The sequence below is a fragment of the Pleurodeles waltl genome, chromosome 10 (genome assembly GCF_031143425.1).
Source record: "Pleurodeles waltl isolate 20211129_DDA chromosome 10, aPleWal1.hap1.20221129, whole genome shotgun sequence".
In the NCBI taxonomy this organism is placed as follows: Eukaryota; Metazoa; Chordata; class Amphibia; order Caudata; family Salamandridae; genus Pleurodeles; species Pleurodeles waltl.
Genome location: NC_090449.1, coordinates 207,509,770 through 207,533,195, shown reverse-complemented (window position 1 = coordinate 207,533,195; position 23,426 = coordinate 207,509,770).

Genomic DNA, 23,426 nt, shown 5'->3' with positions numbered 1-23,426 from the left:
GGCAGGTGTGATGGGGGAATTGGATGTGGAAGGGATAGGTTGGGATGTGAATGGGGTCCTCTTGTGTTTGGGAGAGGGGTAGGGGTCACAGGGGAAAACTTTCCTTGGGAAAATGGGTTGGGTCTTCAGAAGGGATTGGGGTTTGGGAGGTTCAGGGTGTGGTGGTCCTGCCTGTGGGAGTTGATGTTGCTGGTGAGTGCATGTCTGAGACATGCTTGGGTCTGGGTAGTGTCTGTTACATGTCTGAGTGTGGGTGGTTGCATTTATTGGGGGGGGCTGTGAGGTGGAGATGCCAGGCAATGTGGGCATGGTTGCTGTGTTTGTGGGTGCTGAGGTGGTATCTGGTAGTATGGTGGATGTGGTGTCTGTTTTTGTGGGTACTGGGGTGGTGTCTGGGGGTATGGTTGATGTGGTGGCTGTGTCTGAGTGTTGCGATGGTGTCTGGGGTAGTTGTCTGGAGTGTTTGGGTCTGTGGGGTAATGCGGTGGTGTCTGAGGGTAAGGTGGATGTGGTTGATGTGTCTCTAAGTGTTGTAGTAGTGTCTGTGGGTATGGTGGTTGTGGTGTGTGGGTTGGGTGGGGGTGGTGACGTTGACTGTGGGAATGGTGGTTGTTGTGGTCTGTGAGAGTGACTGTTGAGTGCTTGTATGTCAGTGTATCTTGTGGTGCTTGTGTGTGTTGAGGAGGGTGTGTGTGAATGTGCCTGTGTGCTTGGGACAGGAGGGTGAATATGTTTTTTGGATTGGGAATAGGTAGGTGGTGGGAGGATTGTGTGGGGTGGATGGCTGCCATCAGTGAGGAGGCCAGAGCCTGAAAAGATCTCTGTAATTCAAACATGGCACTATGAATGCCTTCCAGGTATGCAACCATCTGCTATAGCTGGCTACCCTGCTCCAGGATACCATTCTTACTTAGGGCAGCAGGGGTAACAGGCGCAGGGGGTGAGGTGCCTGGGTCAAAGGAGATGCCCACCCTTTGGGTGAACATGGCCAACTGGTTGGGAAGAACAGGGAGGGTGGATATGGAACTGGGGGTGGCAGAAAAGGATGGAACAAGAGCAGGTCCTGATGGGGTCTACCACCACTAAGGAGTGGCCACTGGAGGAAAAACCAGATTATGATGAGGTTGAACCTGTGTCCTCAGTGGCACTTCCCTCACCCTCAGGGCTACTGGGTCCCTCTGAGTCGGTTGTCTCATGACTGGAAGTACCATAGCTAACTGCTTCCCCACTTGGTTCTGCCCTCTACTTGCCTGGGATGACGCTAAAAATACAAAGTCAAATAGGGTCACTACATGTTCCTGATTACACTTGAGCAACAGTTGTGATTAGCAAACAGTACAATGACATGCTGTAGCCCCCAGTCACAACCTACAGCAAATTGGTTCCAACATTTGCCACATCATATGCATGCATGCTACATGAACTTTCAACAGTTGGCCACAGTAAATTCCGAATCACAGACAACTCTAACTGCATGGGTGAAGTTGTGCAATCACACTACCCATTGAACAAGTAGACGACCTCATCACCTTCAATGGTTTGCTTCATGTAGTATCCCTTAGTTAGCTGTTGTCGTAAAATAGTAGGGCACTGCCAAGGTCATTTACACAGATCCCACACAAAGTCATGCATCCATCTAATCTTCATATACCCAATGCCACATCATTAAGAAATGGTGGCTCAAACAAGTTCAGCCATGTTGCTGACAGAAGTACAGTAGCCTGAAGAAGGTGACATGGAAACACCCATGTCACACGGGAAACAAATCAACAATCACTATGTGTACATTGGCTAAATGGACTCATGGAGGTTGTACTAATGTTGCTCAGATAAATAACAGATCTTGTAAGGAAATTTGCACTTGCGACAAGTTTGGCAGAATGTCAGGGAGAAATATCTACAAATTCCACACCACAATGAATCAGCTAGTCCTGTGCATAACACCTCTCTTGATTGGCACTCCTAACAATACCATACTCTGATTGCATCAGTAAAAGCTAATAGTCCTTTGAATGTTGTAGAGGCCCAGGGATTCTCACGTACTTGTAGAAGGCACCTAACATGTTGCCCAATGGGAGGCCATGTCACTCTCTCTTTTTGTCATGCAAATACAGATTCCCTTTGATGAATGGTTGTACATAACCACATATGATTCCTACATAACGGCAAGTCAATCCATGATGCATGTCAACACTTAGCTAACGAGACATGGACCTGACTGGACAGACTCATTTACTCTCTGCAACATTGACTTACTGCATACAGCCTCTATAGGCAACTACCACAGTACAGACTTTATCCTAAGATTTGAGTGACATTGAAAGGTCTGCCATGGTGGGCATGAAAAGTCTCTTCCTTGTGCATGTGTGGACAAGTGGCCTACCCAATGTAGACTCATGCCACTTCAGGGTGGGTTTGTGTGGTATGTACTTGTACCACAGAATACACTTTTGACCATATGTGGTAAACCTATAGAGATAGCATCCAACATGCAAAGGTATGTTTGGTCTAATTTTTTTCATGTAACCAAGCTGCCGAGTCACATGTCATGGCCTCCCTATAATTTACAAACAATTTGCTCTGTGGGTTTGTCACTTGTGCAATATGCCTGTACTGGACAAATATGACTAATGTAAAGGTGACAAGAGAGCTGAGGGAGTAAGGGACCTGTCGTAAGTCAATGACACACATTGGAAATGATGCAAAATGCACATATGTACTAGTTCTGGGATTTACCTAAGTACCCATTCCTAATCTAGTCAATGGACTAAGGCATTCAGGCCAAGCCTTGCCATTAGAGCCTCATTTTGGCCACATGTAAGGATCTGCAGGTCTATAGAGTATATGCACAGTGCCACAGTTGCATAATCCCAGTAACTCTATCCCAGCCTGTACTAGAACCAATACTGGGAAACACATTTGACAGGCCCTGGTTTCAACAGGCTGAGCATACAGAAACTACATGACACTCACATTTACATCGATTCCATGCATGAGAGTATATCATGTGGCTATCATCAACATGGCTTGTGGTTTGTGTGGCACTCATAAGGGCACAGTGAGTCAAGATATGTCTCTCATACAACAGTTTGGCAAGGCCAGATGTGGGCTGAATGATCTGTGGCAGAATGCACATTGCTTACAAGATCCTCAAATGACTCAAACAAAATGCATACACAGTTCATGCGTTCATCCACATACATGTTGTTTGACATTTACAACCATCATATCCATTGATGTGTCATTGTATGGCTGTAAAGTCTCCTTGTCTAGATATGTGAATGCAACACTAGGAGGATCTAGGCCTCAAAACACATCACACAACACAATGTGAATGTACAATACATATAGGCCCTCATTCTGACCTTGGCGGGCGGCGGAGGCCGCCCGCCAAAGTCCCGCCGTCAGGTTACCGTTCCGCGGTCGAAAGACCGCGGCGGTAATTCTGACTTTCCCGCTGGGCTGGCGGGCGGTCGCCTTCAGACCGCCACCCAGCCCAGCGGGAAAGAGGCTTCCACGATGAAGCCGGCTCGGAATCGAGCCGGCGGAGTGGAAGCTGTGCGACGGGTGCAGTTGCACCCGTCGCGTATTTCACTGTCTGCGCAGCAGACAGTGAAATACATGTAGGGGCCCTCTTACGGGGGCCCCTGCAATGCCCATGCCAGTGGCATGGGCACTGCAGGGGCCCCCAGGGGCCCCGCGACCCCCCCTACCGCCATCCGGATCCCGGCGGTCCGACCGCCGGGATCTGGATGGCGGTAGGGGGGGTCGGAATCCCCGCGCCGGTGCAGCAAGCTGCGCCGCCGCGGAGGATTCAATGGGGCGGCGGTACACTGGTGGGACCCCGCCAGTGGTGCCGGTCCGACCGCGGCTTTACCGCCGCGGTCGGAATCCCCATTGGAGCACCGCCGGCCTGTCGGCGGTGCTCCCGCGGTCCTCCGCCCTGGCGGTCAAAGACCGCCAGGGTCAGAATGACCACCATAGTTCTTTTCTCCAATACCTGCACCATGTACATCCCATTTATGCCACACAAACTGTGACAAGAGGCACACAAGAAGTCTAACTGGCACACAGGGGCACATTGTAGCATGTGAGGAGGGAATGGATGGTATTGAACAGAGTCAATTGTGCCTATGATGTTTTTACCTGGTCGTCTGGTGAGCCATAGAGCTGACCATACAGGGGAAGAACCCCCTCCACAAGCTTCTCCAGCTCCTCTGGAGAGAAGGCAGGGGCCCTTTCACATGCTGGCCATGGCATCATTGCTCCCAGAGGCAGCACACAGCAGCTGAAGTTATGGAGGTGTTGATGTCAGCAGTGTCAGGAGTCAAGTGAGTTATTTTGTAAAGCGTGGCATACACGTATTCCATGTATGCGGTCATCACTGCCGACAGACACAATCATGGGCCGTCAACCACCACAGGCAACAACTGTAGCCTACATCTGTGTCCACCATAAATGAAACCGCCCACCACACGGACAACTTAAACCAGTGGCTGCGGGTGGTTCCTTATGTCCAGTGAAGTAGGTTAGGCATCCACCATTATGGTGGTTGGAAATACAGTAATGGGCCCTGTTAAATGAGTCACAACACCAATATATGTGTTGGATCATCACAAACATCCTAAAGCAGTCTAGTTGTGTAGTTTGTACTACACAGTCACCAGTGTTATGTCAGTCAAAGATCTTTATTCAGCATTTGCCATAAAAGTACAAATTAAAATCACATATCCAAGTAAACAAACAAACAAAAAGGATTAAAACACAGCTCAACAATTCATATCTTACATATATACGAAAGAGAGGGCAAACTAATCTAATCCAAGTTCCTCTTTAGCAAATATTCCAGTATTCTTATGAGAACATTAACTAATGTCATACAATATATAACCAGAAGCTTTTTGGCTACCTTAAAATATAGTAAAAACCTTTCTCCCAGTGGGAGGATCTATTCTATACCAAATATAAAATCTAAAGTTTTTTAAAAACAGAAATAAGTTTTAAAAATCAGCATAAATAAATTAATAAATTACAAAAATTATTAGTATCGATTCCTAATAGCAATAGATGATCTAATAAAATTTAATATCTGAAAACAAATTTTGACATTTGATAATTTCTGAAGGTATATCAAAGCTTCCTTATAATGGATCGGTCTTAATGTACGTAAAATAGGTAAGATAAAAGCATTCCTCGGGGTAGCATAAAGAGAAAAAAAAAGAAAAAAGTGTGAAGTACTTTGCTTTGAACTAGCATCACAGGGACATGGTGATAAGTCTTTTTGACGAATGCACTGATTCGGAAAGGCCACCTTAAAATGAATCAAGTTCAGTCTAAAAAAGGTTAACAGAGAGTATATTTTTGGACATGAAAACCAGGTCAAATAGGGTTATATATGTAAGGCCGTGACAATCTGGGTATAAGAATCTAAAGATTTCAGTTTCAAACAGCTATGAAGTCTTATGTCTAAGGTATGCTCAGAATAACGTGATTTCAGCAGGTACCTAGCGGTAGTGGTTAGCAGTTGTGGTTCATCAAACATATACTTAAGCCCCAACTTATCAAAAGATGATCGCAGATACGAGAGTCAGGGGATCCTGTTCGAGTTGGCCAGCAGAATGCATTCAGTAATACATTCCTGAAAAAGACTAGCCGCTGGATTCGTCCAACATCTAATCCACAACAAAAGAGGGGTGATAGAGACTGTGCCCTCTAAAAAACATTGACCCACCTCCTCAAAGTCATAGAGCCCATTTATATATACTAAAAAAAGAAAATGAGTCAAAATACTTCCCTGTCTTACTCCCCTAGAAGAGGGAATGGGAGCAGTTCTCTGTCCCGAAGGGCCAAACTGAACTGAAACCTTTAAATCCATATGAGGGTGCTTTATAAGTTCCAATAGAGTCGTGTCACACCCCAAAGTTTCCATGATTTGCCACAACTTCTCCCTGTTTACCAGGTCAAATGCACTGGATAAGTCAATAAAAGCCATATGAATTGAGCCCCTTTTGGCAGTTATGTATTTACTGAGAATAAGATTCAAGTTTAATACTTGCTCAACTGTGCCCAAACCAGGTCTAAAACCAAATTGAATTGGAAATAAAATCTGTGTCTGTAACACCCAGTCCTCCAGGTGAGATAAAATCACACAACCCAGAATCTTGGCCGTAGAATCAATCAAAGATATTGGTCTATAACAGGAAGGATCTTGTCTGTTGCCCTTTTTAAAAATAGGAATGATAATTGCCAGTTTCCAGGTGGAAGGTATGCTTCCTTTAACAACACTTCTTAGGACATTTGTAACTAAGGGGCCCCAAAGATTAGGCATAGATTTAAAAATATTGATGGGAGCACCATCAGGGCCAGGAGCCTTCCCTTGTTTTGAGCGATTAATGGCTCCAAGGATCTCATATAGATCAAAAGAAATATCAAGGGCATTTCCTATTGCGGTCTGTGCTTATCCATTTAATATTTTCCTCCCTAGTCAGAAAGTCGTTATCTGGATCGAAAACTTTCCTAAAGTGGTTCAGCCAAACTTCTTCTGCGATAAGACAATCGTCAACCTTAGTGTTACTGTCCGAAAAATAAGGATGATTAACCACCTTCCAAAATTTTGAGGTGTCCTTCAAATCGGACGCAACCTGTAGCTCTTCCCACGCCATAGACCTTATCTCTGATTTCTTTTTTCCAAGGTGGCATTATACTCAGCCCTAGCTGATTTAATTAAATAACAGGAAGTAGGAACTGATTTAAGGGCATCTTTTAGTTTTTTGTGAGCACTTGAACACGCAGAATCAAATCATCTGTGTGCAGGCAGACCCATAATAGGCATGTCCACCACGAGGGCATGCAAAATAGCATTGCTTAATAGTTCAAACTCATGAACTATATGATCATAGTCAGACTGCTGAGATAAGCAAATGTTAATGGAGTCAGACGTAGATCTTATAATTTCTTGATTGAAAGTCGTTGGATTTACTTTATCCCACTTCAAACGTAGACCGGAGTTTATATGAAAGGTGGTATTTCTTCTCAATCCCTTATCCCTAGATACCTGACCTATAATTAAGTCTAGGTTAATACACAAGGGATTGTGGTCACTGGCACAGTGGGGAATTATCTTAAAATCACAGATTAAATTATAATCTGGGGAGCCAAAAAGAATGAAATCAATAGTACGGCCCTTCGCATTCCCTTTGAAAGTTGGAACATTTAAACAGTCTGATGCGCTTTCTCCCTAACATGGACCAAGTCAAAATTACATAAAAAGGAGTTCAAAGCCTCTCCTTCAGGTGAATGAGTAAAGTGGATTAAAGACTCTCTGCCTTCATTAGGAATAGCACACAATTCTACATTTTCCTGACAACATAGGGGAGTATTGAAATAACCGACCCATAAGATTACTAAATCTTCATCCTGTAATTTGGTGGAAGAATCAATAAAATCCACAGCATCCTCTAACATTCCTTTAAGGAGACCACGTGGGGCATTATTATAGAAGTTTAAAATCAAAATACCTTTACACCCCCTAATGGATAGAAGAACAATCATAAAATAAGGTGAAGACCAAATTAAGGAAGCCTTTAATGATGGTAGTTTTAAGGATAAAAGCACTAAAAGCCCTCCTCACGCCGGAGAACGTTCCAAGGATGAGTTGATACTTTGAACAGGGGGTTTAGGATTGAATTTGTGAGGACGTATTACAATGAGTAGTATTGATGAACGGGGCCAGTGAAGGTGACCCCTCTTTAAATTAGTAATTATATGAACAATAGGTTCCAATGGGGGCTTCTGAACAGTTTTTTGAACAGCCCAAATCCTTTCTTCAACTTTCTCCAATTTGGATTCAATAACCCCCATTACAGAGGATAGATAACTGGTGATAGAAGACTGGGCTAAAAGACCAGCCCCACCTTCCCCTTTTTGGAGACTGATCTTCCTTTTTACCATTTTAAATAATAATCACACGCACCTCCTTCAGTGGTTCCCAAAATTATTTACCTCCAGATAAAAATAAAAATGATAGAGGGGGGGCTCAGCCTCTTCCTGTCGATGATGGGCGAAGGACGGGCCCGCCCTTGGCCCGGGCTTCGCCCGGGCACTGCCCGTGCGTCTAAAGGGGCTTAGAGCCCGCCCCTTCCTCCAGGCACCAGGTGTCAGTGGCAGAACAGCGGTCCCAGTGCGTCCCGCGAGGCGGGAGCACAAATAAAGATTTAAAGGGGCTTAGAGCCCGCCCCTTCCTCCAGGCACCAGGTGTCAGCGGCAGAACAGCGGTCCCAGCGCGTCCCAGTGTTATGTGTTGCTACACTGTCCACTGCCACTGACTGTATTTTTGGCGGTCAGAACAGACTGTTACATTTTGAAAGGCAATTGAGGAGCAGATAGTTGGATGCTGCCCAAATCCATGTTGTTGACAACCACAGGAGTCACATTTGACCATTGTGTAGTTGACAGCTGTAATGTGTACTAGGTGTAATGTATTTTCAGTCAGAACTGCTTTGTCACATGATTTTGTTGGTATACATCATGTATGTTTGTGTGGACACAGTGCCTAATACTCCAACTCATGTATTTTCACCCATAGGTTCCCTGGGAGACAAAGGAGGTAACACCTTTCGGTGTACTGTACATTGCCAGACCTTCAAACCATGGAGGAACACCAAATCATAAAACTCTTCCATCTGAATAGGCAAGCAATAGTGGGTTTATGCCGTCAGCTGGAGCCAGTTCTGATGCCTGCAAACAGCAATCCAACCTGCATACCACCCATTGTTCAACTCATGGGAGTATTGCTCTTCCTGGCCCCAGGGTCCTTCCAATATACAGTGGTCATAACTGGTGCTATGTCCCAACCGATGTTCAGACTTGTGTTGAGAGATATCCTATCAGCAATGATGAACACATTGACAGCTATATCAAGTTCCCCTGACATGAGGATTTCACCAATGTGAAGGCTGACTTCTATGGTTTTGCTCACATCCCACATGTGGTGGGAGCCATTAATGGCTCACGTGTTGCCTTGGTACCACTGCAGGCCAGTAAACATGTCTATTGCAACAGGACAAACTTCAATTCTATCAATGTGCATGTTGTCTGCTTGTTGGATCTCTACATCTCAGCAACCCTTGACCCTGCTTCCAGCAAACAGGTCGCTCCTCGCGTCGCCGCCCGCGCCACCTCCACTTTGCTGGTTGCATCTTTTTCTTTTCTAAAACCCCCTGCCACTGCGATCCCCGTGGCCCTCCCCCACCTCCTCTCCGTCCGTTTTCTTTTTTAAAACCCCTGCCGCTGCGTCCCCGCGGCACCTCCCCCCACCTCCTCTCTGTCCGTTTTCTTTTTTAAAACCCCTGCCGCTGCATCCCAGCAGCCCCTCCCCCACCTCCTCTCTGTCCGTTTCTTTTTAAAACCCCTGCCGCTGCGTCCCTGCGGCCCCTCCCCCTACCTCCTCTCCGTTCGTTTTTCCCGCTGCTGCTAATCCCTGCGGCCCCACACCCCCAGCCTTCCTATTCGCCCAGCCCTCCCTCCTCCCAGCTGCCACTCCCTCACCTCCTCCCCATTTATGGCAGCCGCGGCACAGCCGCGCGCAGCGGGCGCGACGCTGGTGCGCCGAAGGCACGCCAAAAGCAAGTCCGTCTGAGCCCGTCCATGCAAAGACCGTGCCCAGAGCCATTCCCCCTGGCCCCCTCAGACAAATCTACTCCCCCCTCACCCTCCACTCACTCAACCCAGGCCCTCGCCCCACCTGCACCATTTCTAGCCCCACACACACTCATCGCCCCTTCACCTGCTACACCTGTCATTTCTCCTGCTCCTCATCCCTCACACCACACACCAACCATAGCGACCCACCCAACAACAAACCCAACACCCCATCGCAATACTCACTTGCTCTGTCCCCACCCCCACCAACCAGCCCCGCTGCACACCACTCCACAACCAGAACACACCCTGCAACAACACCCTCATGCACCACACCAACACCACCCACCACAACCACCTCAACTGCCTGCTCCTCAACATTCTGTCCCTTCACAAACATGCTAGAGAACTCTGGGACCTCATCACATCACACTCACCAGACATCGCCTTCCTCACGGAAACCTGGACCACCCCCTCCTCAGACCCCAACATAGCCATCGCCACCTCCAAGGGATACAAACTCCAACGCAAAGACCATCTCAACAGGCCAGGTGGTGGCATTGGCATCCTACATAGGGACACCATCACAGTCACCACCAGCTCCCAAGACACTATCGACAACACAGAACACATGCACTTCCTAATCCACATTAACAACAACTCCACCCTCAGAGGTACACTAATCTACAGACCACCACGACCATGCCCTGCCTTCTGGGACACCATCGCCGACACCATCAGCTCGCACGCCCTCACCTCCACCGGTGATTTCAACTTTCACTTGGAGAGCCTTCAAGACCACAACTCAACCTCACTTATAGACAGCCTCACCAACCTCGGACTCAAACAACTGGTGACCGCACCCCTCCACTCAGCAGGACACACACTCAACGCAATTTTCACCTCAAGCAAACACATAGCCTACACCCACACCACAGAATTCCACTAGACTGATCACCACTGCGTCCACTTCTCCTTCACCAAACTCCCCACACACCACCATCAACACACCACACCCTACCGCATGTGGGACAAGATCCCCACAGAACACCTGAACGCTCAACTGGCTCACAACCTTCCCCCCACACCAAAGACCCCAACGCAGGAGCACACAACCTCTCTAAATGGATCACTACCCGCGCAGACACATTAGCCCCCCCTCAGAAAACACATCGCCACCTGCAACATCAAGAAAGCCCCATGGTTCACCCCCGACCTCCAAGACTCCAAGCACAAATGCAGCCAAGCGTCGAAAATATGGCAACAAGAACCCTCTACAACCAACTACTCCACCCTCAAAACTACCATTCACACCCATCACCAACTCATACGCACCACCAAAAGAGATCACTACAAGACACGCCTTGACAACAACTCCCAAAACAGCAAAGAACTCTTCACCATCATTAAAGAGCTAGCCAAACCCAAAGCCAGCAACATAGACCCCACACACACACAGCCCCTATGTGACGCCCTCTCCAACCACTTCCACCACAAAATCCTGGACATCCACAACAGCTTCATACCACACACACCCCTTACTCACTCAACTCAACCCCCACTCATGACCCCCCACCACACTCACCACCTGGGCCCCCATCACACACGAAGAAACAGAAAAAACCATGAACTCCATCCACTCCGGATCCCCCTCCGACCCCTGTCCTCATCGCATCTACAACAAAGCCAGCCCAACCATCGCCCCCGTACTCCGTGACATAATCAACTCCTCTTTCAACTCCGCCACCTACCCAGACCCCTGGAAGCACGCACAAATCACTGCTCTCCTAAAAAAAACAAAGCCGACCCGGAGGTCCTCTCCAACTATCGCCCCATCTCCCTGGTTGCCGAGAAACTAGTCAATGCCCGCCTATCCCACTTTCTCAAACAAAACAACATTCTTGACCCCTCACAATCCGGGTTCTACAAGAACCAGAGCACGGAAATTGCCCTCATCGCATGCACTGACGACATCAGGACCAAAGTCGACAAAGGCGAGACCGTCGCACTCATCCTCCTAGACCTCTCCGCAGCCTTTGACACTGTCTGCCACCACACACTCCGCACACGCATCCACAACACAGGAACTTGCCACAAAGCCTTAGACTGTCTTACCTCCTTCCTCACCGACCGGACCCAAAGAGTCCGCCTTCCACCTTTCCACTCCACTGCTACCAAGATCATCTGCGGAGTCCCCCAAAGGTCCTCCCTCAGCCCCACACTCTTCAACATTTACAAGATCCCCCAGCCAACATCCTCCGACCACACGAATCACTATCCTCTCCTATGCAGACGACACCCAACTCATCCTCTCCCTCACCCGCAACCCCACCACCACCAAAAACAACCTACACGCTGCTCTCCTCAACACCTCCAACTGGATGACAACTAACCACCTCAAGCTTAACTCCAACAAAAACAAGATCATCATCTTCGGCCCCAACAAAACCATATGGGACGACTCCCTAGGCCCGCACCCACCCCCGCAAACCACGCACGCAACCTCAGCATCATCCTGGGCCCCTCACTTTCCATGACACAGAAACTCAATGCACTAACCTCCTCCTGCTTCCACACACTCCGCACTCTAAAAAAAATCCTTCAAATGAATTCCCCAGAGACCAGGAAGTCAGTCACCCATGCACTCATCAGCAGCAGACTAGACTACGGTAACGCACTCTACGCCAGCACCACACTCAAACTCAAACGCAAAGTCCAGAGAATCCAGAACACAGCCGCACGCCTCGCCCTTGGCCTTCCCCACCACGAACGAATCTCACCACACCCCAAATCCCTTCACTGGCTCCCCATAGACAAGAGAATCACTTTCAAGACCCTCATCCACGCACACAAATCCCTCCACAACACCGGCCCGACCTACCTCAACGAAAGAGTGAACTTCCACAATCCCACCCGCAACCTCCGATCAGCCGACCTCGCACTAGCTACAGTCCCCCACATCCAACGAACCACCACAGGAGGCAGGGCCTTTTCTCACCTCACCCCCACAACCTGGAACTCCCTCTCCACCAACCTCTGCAAAACCAAAGAAAAAACCTCAAGACATGGCTGTTCGAACAGTAACCCCCCTCACACCCCCACAAGCACTTTGAGACCCTCACGGGTGAGTAGCACGCTCTATACATTTTTTTGATTGATTGATTGTTTGATTGACATCTCAAACATCTACGCCCAGTTCTCTGGATCAGCCCATAATTCTTTTTTAATGAGGAACCGCCTCATACCCCACTGATGTCGCAACTGCAACGAGAGAGGCCCTTGCTGGTTGGTTAGTCACATCTGTCCTGTTCTTGTGTGAGCAATGTCTGGTGCTACAATCATAATGTGAGTGACTCATTGTTGCACTTATGTCTTATTCCTAAACAGGAGACTCAACACATAAAAACCATCCTTGGTTATTGACGCCACTGAGGAATCCAACTATAACAGGGGAAGTCCACTTCAATAAGGCTCATGGAAGAACATGGTGGACAGTGGTTCTTGAAGGCCATATTTTGTTGTCTGGACAGGACTGGTGGAGTCCTCCTCTACTCACCTGGGAAAGTGTATCAGATCATTGTGGCATGCTGCATGCTCCACAACATCGCCCTGTGGAGAACTACCCCTTACATCCCAGAGGAGGGGGAGCCTGCAGTACCACCAGGTGAGAATCCTGAAATGGCATATGAAGAAGAAAGTGGTGAAAACGAAGAAGCTGGCATGACATGATCTCATTAACAGCTTCTCATGAGTGTGAGTATGTCATGTGATGTCATTACTTGGACTGTACAATGAACTGCAGTTGTGATAATGTGTGTAGTAATTTTTTGGAAATAGGGAACTGATGCTCAGGCAATTACAATTGTGATATCTAGAATACAGTTGGGCATAATATCACTGGTAAGGATATTGTCATTTTATGCTATATAAACATTTAATATTATTTTATTTAATATTGTTGCATTGATTTTTTGTTAATATTTCATTTGTGTGAGTGTTACAGATTATTATTATTATTATTTTACAGTTATTTAATTGTTTTTAGTATAGTTTATTGTTTTGCATTTATTTGTAGGAGACTATGATTGTAACTGTATTACTGTATATATAATATTATAGTTATTATAAGGTTAATTATTTTTTATACTTTAAATGTTTACCTTTATTATTAATTATATAAAATAATTAATGTTGAGGTGTAAATAGGTGCGTATTTATTTTTAATCTATTGTATATTTTGTAATAATTAGTATTTTTAATGTACTTTCTGTGTGTTTTTATGCAACATAAATTAATTTCTTCTTTTTGTTTCTTTCTTAGAGAGGTGTTCTGTTTTTAAGGGAGTAGAGCAAGAAATGTTTTAAATTAGTATTTTAAATTTTTTTATTGATTAACTTATTTTTATGTGAATAATTGACATATTAAATAAATGGATTATTAAAATTATGTTGTGACATTCTATTGTTAGTTGATTGTTTTAAAAAAATGTAATATTTTTTGTTTTTTTTTGTTTTAAAGGATCATTTTAATTATGTTGTGTTTGTGTTTATTAGGTTTGAAATATTGTAATAAATGTTATTATTTAATTTAATTTTAGTATTTTGGTTTTATATGGGTGTAGGGTTGCTAGAATAAATATTTTTGTATTAATTTTAAATATATATTTGATAATTAATAATTAACAATTTGTAAACCATACATTAATTGTAGAAATTATTTGTTTCAAAGTTTAATACTGAGTTGACATATTTTTGGTTTCAGTTTTTAATTTCATTTAAAGTTATTCTTCACTTCAATGATTATTTGTATAGTTTTTATCATTATATATTTATTTATTTTTTGTGATGTTTTTAATTTATTATTTTTTATGTTGTAAATTAAAATTTTAATTGTGTTTGATATGATTTTAGAGGAAATATCTGTCTCTATTTTATGTTTAGTTTGTTGAACTTTTTGTACATGTAATGTTTTTGTGTTACTTAGGACAGTGATTAGTAAATGTGCTTTTTCTGAACTTCGAATTTTTCTCTACTGCTGCTCAGGTTTAATTGGGAATAGTAACACTCATCCCTCCAAAGTTCAACACTTTTCTTACGGTTACTGAGAGCCTCATTACGAGTGTGGCGGTCCGAGCACTGCTATAACCTCTTTTATTTAAGGCTCCCTAATTAATTATTTTATCTATTAATCCCTGCATGAGACTTGATTTCAGTCATATTTGTATTGTCGGTCACTAGAAGGAGAATGTGCTTTATTCATAAAAAAGTACATATGAGAATAAACATTAACATGCATTTCAAAAGAAGTACTTTTCACTTGATAGACGTTTCAGTGGTTAGTTCCATAGGGGCCACAGGTGCCAACCATTTGGTTAGTTCCATATGGGCCACAGGTGCCAACCATTATAGGGTCCTATTCTCTTATAGATATACCTGTAACAAACTGGTTTCTTCAGGATACTCTTAAGTAAATGTAAGTCAGTTTATAAGAGTTTCTTCCTCTTAGCCCTGAACACATTTATTTAATAAAGATTTTGTCCCCTTATGGGGACAATCTTCCAGTGATGCAGGAGTTATGGGGAGGCTTGTGCTGGCATCGGATACCTACTGAGCACTACCCAATGAGACATCCATGTGCTTACTTCCAGGTTGCCTCTTCAACATGTGAGTAACATAATAAGTAATGGAACTGTAGGGATCACTTTAACGCTGCAGGAGGCTAGGAGGGAGGGAGGTGGGATAAAAGCATGCCTGCCACTTCAAACCCTCCGTCACACCATTTCTTCCACTCCAGCAAGAGATGAACAGACCCACAAAGTAGGCACTGGAAGGAGAGAGGCTTGGATTTTTTTCTTTGCCTAAAAAAAAAAAATAAGCAGACACACAGCTCCTGCCTCTCATGCTATGACTCGGCACAGGTGCTCACACCCATTTCCATCCATTTCTGGTAGTGGGCATTATTGATCACCCCTTTCACCCTTTGAACAGGTCATCGGAACTGAAGATGGCATCTGCGCTGGTGTGACCATAGTCATGCCTCAATGGATTGTGGCTGCCACATGCGTGCTGCCCAGTTGTTACCCTCCTATCACTTGCACAGTAAATTCTGTCCCCATGTAGGCACTCCCCAAAGTCATGATTGTATGACATACCTGAGTCACAGGTTCCACCACAGAATTCACAAATCGTGAGATGTAAGGATCTCAGAATTGTAGGATCTACTGCAGGATTTGAAGATGCCACAGGTAGTTATAGTTAGGACCTAGTTTCTATAGAAAAAGCAGTTTTATGCATGGCAAATCTTTGGTGCCACTTTATGAATCGTCATGAAATTTTCCCCAAAAAAGGTAACAGTAACATCAGCTACTGTCTGGAAAGTTTTGGGTGATCCATCAAGTAGGGGCTGAGAAAAAGGGGGGGGTCAGAAAAGGAGCGTTTCCAATGTTAATTTCCATAGGGATTTTGAACAGCAATGCCGCAGAAACCACTGGACGGAATTACACCAAATTTGGCAGAAAGGTAGCTCTTGGTCCAGAAAGAGCCCTTTTTGTTATTTGGTGTAAATCATTTCAGTAGTTTTTTTGAGATATTAAAGATAATCCAAATTTGTATATCATGGGACTGGAAGGATTTGCGACTCCTCCCGATCTTGTGCAGAGATCTTATTGGATGGCTACATTTCAACAAGGAAGTGCTGTCATCCATGTTGGGACTAGGCTTTAGCCAAATCCCCCCCAAAAAATGTAAAAAATAAGGAAAGGGGCCAGGGTACAGACACCCTGACCCCTTAGCTCTGATGGTAGGGTCCCAGAGGGATCCCCCAGGACACAAAAGCATTTTTAGTTTTCATTTCCAGCAGACGTTGTGGCGGATCGGTGGATCCTCTGAAATTGTTTTTAAAAACAAGCGCCGCCTCCCATGCTTGTTTTTAATACACCTCCTTGTGGTCCTGGTGGCATTGTTCTTTTAAAGTGGGGGCCACCCGACCACTCAGCTGCCCTGGGGACCACCACCGCCCTGTGGCATTAACAAATATAGTGCCGGGCCACGCGGCCCCGCTCTGCCCCAAAGACCACCACCTCCGTTGGGTTTTCACTAAATTTAATACAGAGACCACATGTCCCCTCTGCTGCCCAGCCACAACCCCCACCCCGGGGCTTTCATTAAATTTAATGCCGGTGGGTCACAAGGCCCCCCACTGCCCAGAGGCCCACCACTCCCCCAAGGCTATTCTATGTTGTACTCCTCCCCATGGAGCCACTGATGGCCCTGGGGAATGCCACCCCGCAGGGCCAGCTGCTGTTATGCCCCAGGGTGACCACCAGGATATAGCTGTTTCCTGTGACTTGGTGGCAGCTTTGACAACTCTCGTCAAGTCATAGCGAACACTCTGCTCCAATAAAGGAAGGATTGTCAAACTGTCATCCATACTTACTGGTAATAAGTCTAAATATAACAGCTGAATATATATATACATATAAAACAGCCACATGCAAATCAACCTTGGTTCAGCTCCAGTAGAAGCAGTGCTGATATACACAGAGTGTCAACGTACGCCATGATATGTGCCAGCATAACACCGAACTCGCTTTGCTACTCTCGATTCCACCTGACATGGCCTCCCCGTCAATCCCAAGTCAGAAGTACATGGTCAAGAAGGTCTGGGTCAGTCCAGGCTTGATACAACTGATTGACAGATTACAGGTGGAGTGACATGTAGCCCATAGACAAATGCGCCAAACAGGAAAGACCCACATCGATTCCCCAGATAGGCAGCAACACCACAAAGGTCCTAGGAAATTGAGCACCAATAAATCCAATTTTGGTTGGAGGACTCCACGTTCCCAAAACATTATAAAGTTAGATGCTACATGAGGTTAGAAACACACAGCCAATCAGAACACAACACACACACCACACTCAGGGATCACATGCTTCCCATGCCAGAAACTTCCAAGCCAGGTCATTCAATCAGTGCAAAACAGGTCTTGGGTTCCTTGTGTTCCAATTCAGGGAGAACCTGCCTGGCAGTGCTGGCTGAACTATTCCTATTGGAGCAGACTCAAGACTGAGTTGCATATGGCTGGATCCAAAATTAAGTGGCATGATGAATGTAAATTGATAAACTGGGATGCTGCCTCCAGGGATTGTCAGCAGCTGAGATTAATTTAAGTTTATCATCCATTTCCGTGAGGTTATTGCAGTTAATGCCCTATGTTCTACAGGTATGTCCAGCCTCTGTTCTCATGTTCTGTGTGCCACTAGAACCAGCCTGCACGAGAATGAAGAGGCCCAACCAGGCCGAAAACTGTCTTGGGTTGCTTAAGTTCTGTTCACAAAGAACCTTGCTTGGCAGTTTGGACTGGACTGTTCTTATTGGAGCAAGACTAAGGTTGATTGGAAAATGGCTTGGCCTAATCTTCAGAACTGTGTTAACCGCTAGAGTTATCTTACAGCTATATTATTATTATTATTATTATTATTATTATTATTTATATTGTTATTGTTATTATTATTATCATGATTGCTATTATTATTAGATCCTCAACATTGGTTGGCAAACAAAGATCTCTGCAGTGACATCAGGTGTCTTAATACTGCATTTACATTTTAAAATACAGCCTCTTTGTCACCAATTATGTAAGCTAGAACAGATTTCCTTCTTGCCAACTTGTAGCAGATTTTTTAAATAAAATATACTGTCAGAATCTTCTTGTCAAGCTCTGACCCCTATGATGCCACCCCAATTCCACTGCCACACCTTGAACCTTAATTCTTGGGCCCCTGGAGTAATTTTATTGCAATACCAAAACTGAGTCAGCCTGTAACTGTGGTTGTCACCAGTTCTCACTTTATGTGACGCAGTCCCAGCTCTCATAGGGCGATTGGTACAAATGCCTGCTTAAGTATGGTGGAAAATTGCAAGACACCAGTGCAAAATTGCCCAGCATTATCTTAAACTTACCGTGCACCAGTACAATTTATGTGATCTGGCCTTAGAAGTCACATCGTGAGCATTGAGGAAGAGGAGATGCAGTACCGACCACTGACACCAGGTTTGTGTACAAAAGACTGCTTTTCTGAAACAGGTGCACATCACATAAAATATGGGCCTTTTGCCTTTCAAAACTTACTATACAAAAAAATCATGTTTGTTAAGTATCCCCACCCCTAAAAGTCCCTCCCACTGCAATACATTAATACAGCAATACTCTATTTCCTCCAGTGCTGATTTCTGCAACTGCTACGTTTATAACCACCTCCAATTTTAGTGCAACTATTAACCTCTAACTAACTTAGCTTCCTAAGGAACCTTTACCTTCCTGGCTCGTCCAGCCATGATCTTGTCTACCCGGTCCCTTTCAGCCTGGATTGCCACTGTCATTAACCAAAAATTTCTGTAAACTATGCCAACTTCACAGGCCACCACTCGTGCACCTGCCTTAAAGTGAAAGCCATGCATACATAACTAGCCACTGTACACCTGTCAATAGCATGCAAAGCTTGCCCTGCTATCTAAAACTGCACAGTCAAAAATAACCCCAAACCCGCTAGCAAAAACAATACTGCACCTAACATCAGCCACCGAGTCACCCAGACAAAAATGTGTCTGGTTCTCCAAAATGCCCGGTTTAGACATGTGGGCTATGAAATAGCCTAACACAGCCCAAACCCAAAGCAGTCATCGGACTGTTCCACTTCCCCAATCATCGGGAGGAGGGTGGATCAGTGGGGTTGCTGGAGTTTTGGGAGACCTCCCTGTGATTGTCTGCCCTCCAAGACACCAATCTAAAGGACACCAATTCAAATACAGGTCAGTTTGCCAAAATCTTTTTTATTACCTGACAAATACATTGACAATAAGATTGGTGCTTCTATGCTAATAAAATGCAGGTGCTGCTCCTCCGCTAAAGCAGAGGAGCATTGTCACCCCCAGCAAGCAGCAGCAGCTGCAAAACGTTTACAAAAAAACGATAAACTGTTTGTTATCATTTTCTTGTAAAAGGAGCGCAGCCACGGGCGATTACAGGGACATAGTGGGAGTGCCCGGCTCACCACCTCAGTGCGCATGTATGTTTGGCCGGTGTCTCAGGCTGGCTAAACACATGAGCACTAGGCTCTCTCCAGCCTGGCACTCTTTTGCAGGGCTCGAGAGAGTAGGTAGAGACTCCCACTCTGCCTTGGAGCGCCCTGGGTTTGGTGTTCAGATTAGCCGCAGGGCAGGCTGGGAGGCTGTGCCAGGGGCTGCCGTGATGGCACGGTGGCAACGATGATTAAAGTATGCGTTTTTTTAATTAAATACATTTTTCTCCCCCTGCCATGTGCTGTCTCTCCCCCTAAACGCGCAACAAGCCGCTCCTGATAAGATATGGAACTTGTCCATAAAACACTTTGAAAACCCAGCTACAAATTAAGCATTATCCATGCTTGCTCAACAACGTATTATATACCTTGTAAACTTTAGAATGTAAAAGTTATTGTGTCACCTAAAGTCAGTATGATGATACTTGAAACTAAGGCTTCTTTGAAGAAAAATTGCAGGCTGAAACTGCAATTCGTCTCTCATATGAAATTCTTAACCTTCGTATAGAAAAAGTGAGCATTTGTTAATTGCATTTTCAATATATTGATCTGACAGGGAACAAACGTGCCGCTTGAGGTATTTCGCAATATGCGGTCTGCCGGTCATTTCACCCTAGGCCATCTCTATGGAAACAGTGTGAAGGGAAGCGAACCAACCGGCTCCCAGTCTGACCCCGCGAGGCTGAGGATGAGACTCGTATACCTCATGCGGCCCTAAGCAGCAGGAGCACATTTACTTGGCTTTCCTATGTGCCCCTTGTAAAAAATATACAATCCTATAAATATGTCAGTTTTGGTTGATGTGACTTATATTACCGGGCTTCCAGGACATGCACCTAATGGAAAACCTGCTTCTCTGCGATACGACGGACCCCCATGGTAAATAAAGAGTTACTGTATTAATAACGTCAAGTCTGTTGGTTGAAACAAACGTTTGCAAAATGTGTCTTTTTAAGGAAACGACGGGGGCGTGAAGACTTCCAGCTACAGCTAGCTGGAGCCATCTCCAGTTCACACATTCAAAACCTAGACAGTTAGTTGAGTCTGTTACACGTAACTGACCTAGTCAAAATATGAGACTAAAGTGAGCAATTATAAAAGACATTATAATACAAAACGATACCCACTGGCAGAAACTGCGCAAAGGCGATCAGTGTTTGCTTTATCGTCAGCTATAATCCGCGGCATTTCACCGATCCCATTTTATAGAATATTTTATGTTAACAAGTAGAATATTTTAAATAGCTATTTTATAGGCAAGCATGATGGCAACTCTCATGTCATAACATTGTGTAGTTTTTTAGGACACCAATTTTCACTGGCCATCTGAACATGGAAGATATTAGAATGTGACTTTTATGCCTCAGTAACAAACAATAACAATTTATCAGATCACCAAATCAGGGCAGACCTATATAACGAGAGACAGTAAGATGAAGCCGAAGGTTACTTCAATGTAATTGATTTCTTCACTTCGTCCAGGGATGTAACGTAATGGCCTGCATCCCAATGGTGCAGGGAAGGTCCTTCTCATCAAGAGGGCCCCTTTTACCCTCTGGCATATGAATATGCATGAGATATGGGAATCTCAAGGGCCCATCACCACATTATGCGGGAGCGAGATCCTCATACTTCGGTGGGGCCTGGGGGGTGAGCAGCATTTTGTGTTACACGACTAACTTCGTCATTCCAGCTCTATGGCCAGATTTACTAACGTTTTAGGCCGCACAACGCAGCTGTGCCGCATTGCATGAACGGAAGTAAACAGAGGTGGGACACATCTACTAAGAAATACACATTACAAAAAATTGTAATTGTTTAATTGGACCGAAACAGAGTATTAGTCAAGTACACAGGAACTCATGAATATTTATGATGCTTATGATGCTGCTCTTGTTTCTATAATAGAAACCTGTACACAACAATCAACTCAGCAGGTTAAAGCAATCTTCTATCAGTGTTAAGTAGAGAAGCCGCCACTGACAATGTACCTAGTATTTTTTGACAACTGTTTTGAATCAATAATATAGTTAAAACCTTACAAGCTAATATCTTATAGCTACTAAGATATGGGTCGCTTCTGCACCATCATAGTTCTGGCACACTGTGTGCTGCCTAGCGCTAACGCAGTCACCCTTGCACCATGTTGCAAGGAAGCTTGAGTTACGGGCAGGCTTGTGTTTGTGCAGGGTGGGATACCTTCCTGCACAAAAACAATTCTTAGAGCGCTATTTCACTTTCTATGTGTGCTGCTGAATTCTGTATACTTAAAAAGAGGAACTAAATGAGACAAATAAAGATATTTCTCCTCGTTATACATCTCTGTGGTAGGTGCACCATTTTGGCACAATCCTAGGTTTACTGCCTTGAGTAAATCTGTAACTACACCACATTCCATGTTTGGATGCGTCAGAACGCCCATGTTCCACCAATGAAACGCATTGTGCAATGAATCCCTCGGGTGGGGAGTGTTGCCAAGCAAGATGGCCCAATAGACGTGCCTGGTACAGCTCCTGCTGAAGACAGAGGAATCCTGATTTAATCCCCCATCATCATCCCACCTTGAATCCCTCCTGACTGAGCCAACTATCCCCTGGCCTAAGGTGGATCGCGACTTGGGCTCGAAAGGAGCCCGCAGTGGCAGAAGCGACTGGTGAAGGAGGGGTGGCCTAGCGGCTCCAGAACACATTGCCGTGGGACTAACTACACTCCAGTATATGACTACAGTGGACGACCACAGGCGCTAATAGTACATGTCATTTGCTGGATCCAGGAACCCTCCCCGCAAGGACAGTGGCCGAACTCCCCACATCTTGGGATTGGTGCCACTTGAGGCCAATGCTTTTGGTCCTGGAGCGCAATCTGTGGCCTTCACCAGGTGAACTCATTAAGGTGGCAAACTGCAGTGATCAGGAGCTTCAGTGGGGACGGCTCAGTGTGGAGCCCTGCAGGGGTTACACCGCACCAACAATAACTTCCTGGGGCAGCGGCTAAGGAACTAGCACATCACTCTCTACCTGAGGTGCCTGATGGAGACTTGTGGCCACCCGGATGGAGCGCCAGCGACCCCTTGGGCACTGAGTACCTTCAGCGAGGTCCACTTGATATTGGCCAGGTGCCTGCTTCATGCAGCGTGACGATCACTTAGCCTTGCCCTTGGCCCTGTGGAAGCAGTTTTTTTTCACCAGATGTTGCTGCAGATTAGCAGCTGTGTCCCTGTCGCTCGAGGTCCTGGCATCCAGGGAAGAGTCTGTGATTCACACGGCTTCCGGGGCCTGCAACTATAATGCTTATCCCCCGGAGAGTTTGGGGCACCTGCACACATCACTTTAGTGAAGCGGGACTAGCGGGAGCCTAGTGCCCTGATCTTTGGATAAGCCTTATCCTTGGGACCACTGACTGGGCCCCTGGCATAACAAAAGACTACCCCCGGAGTCACTGGATGCTGTGGGGAGCTGCTGTTGACCCTGGCCTTTGGGACTGCCTTGAGACATAGTGCCGCCCATAGGGGAGTGCTACCAGTTAGACCATGGCCCTCTCTTTCAGTCCCTCTGTGTTCAATCGCCTATATACTGGGGCTTCTGTGAACTGTGAAGCCCAGAGTCTGGGTGTACTTCTTCATGACTCCAGTCAGGAGTCAACAGGGACCTGTTACTGGATGCTTCTGGTCAACTTGAGGACTTGCTGAATGTCCATTCTGCTGCC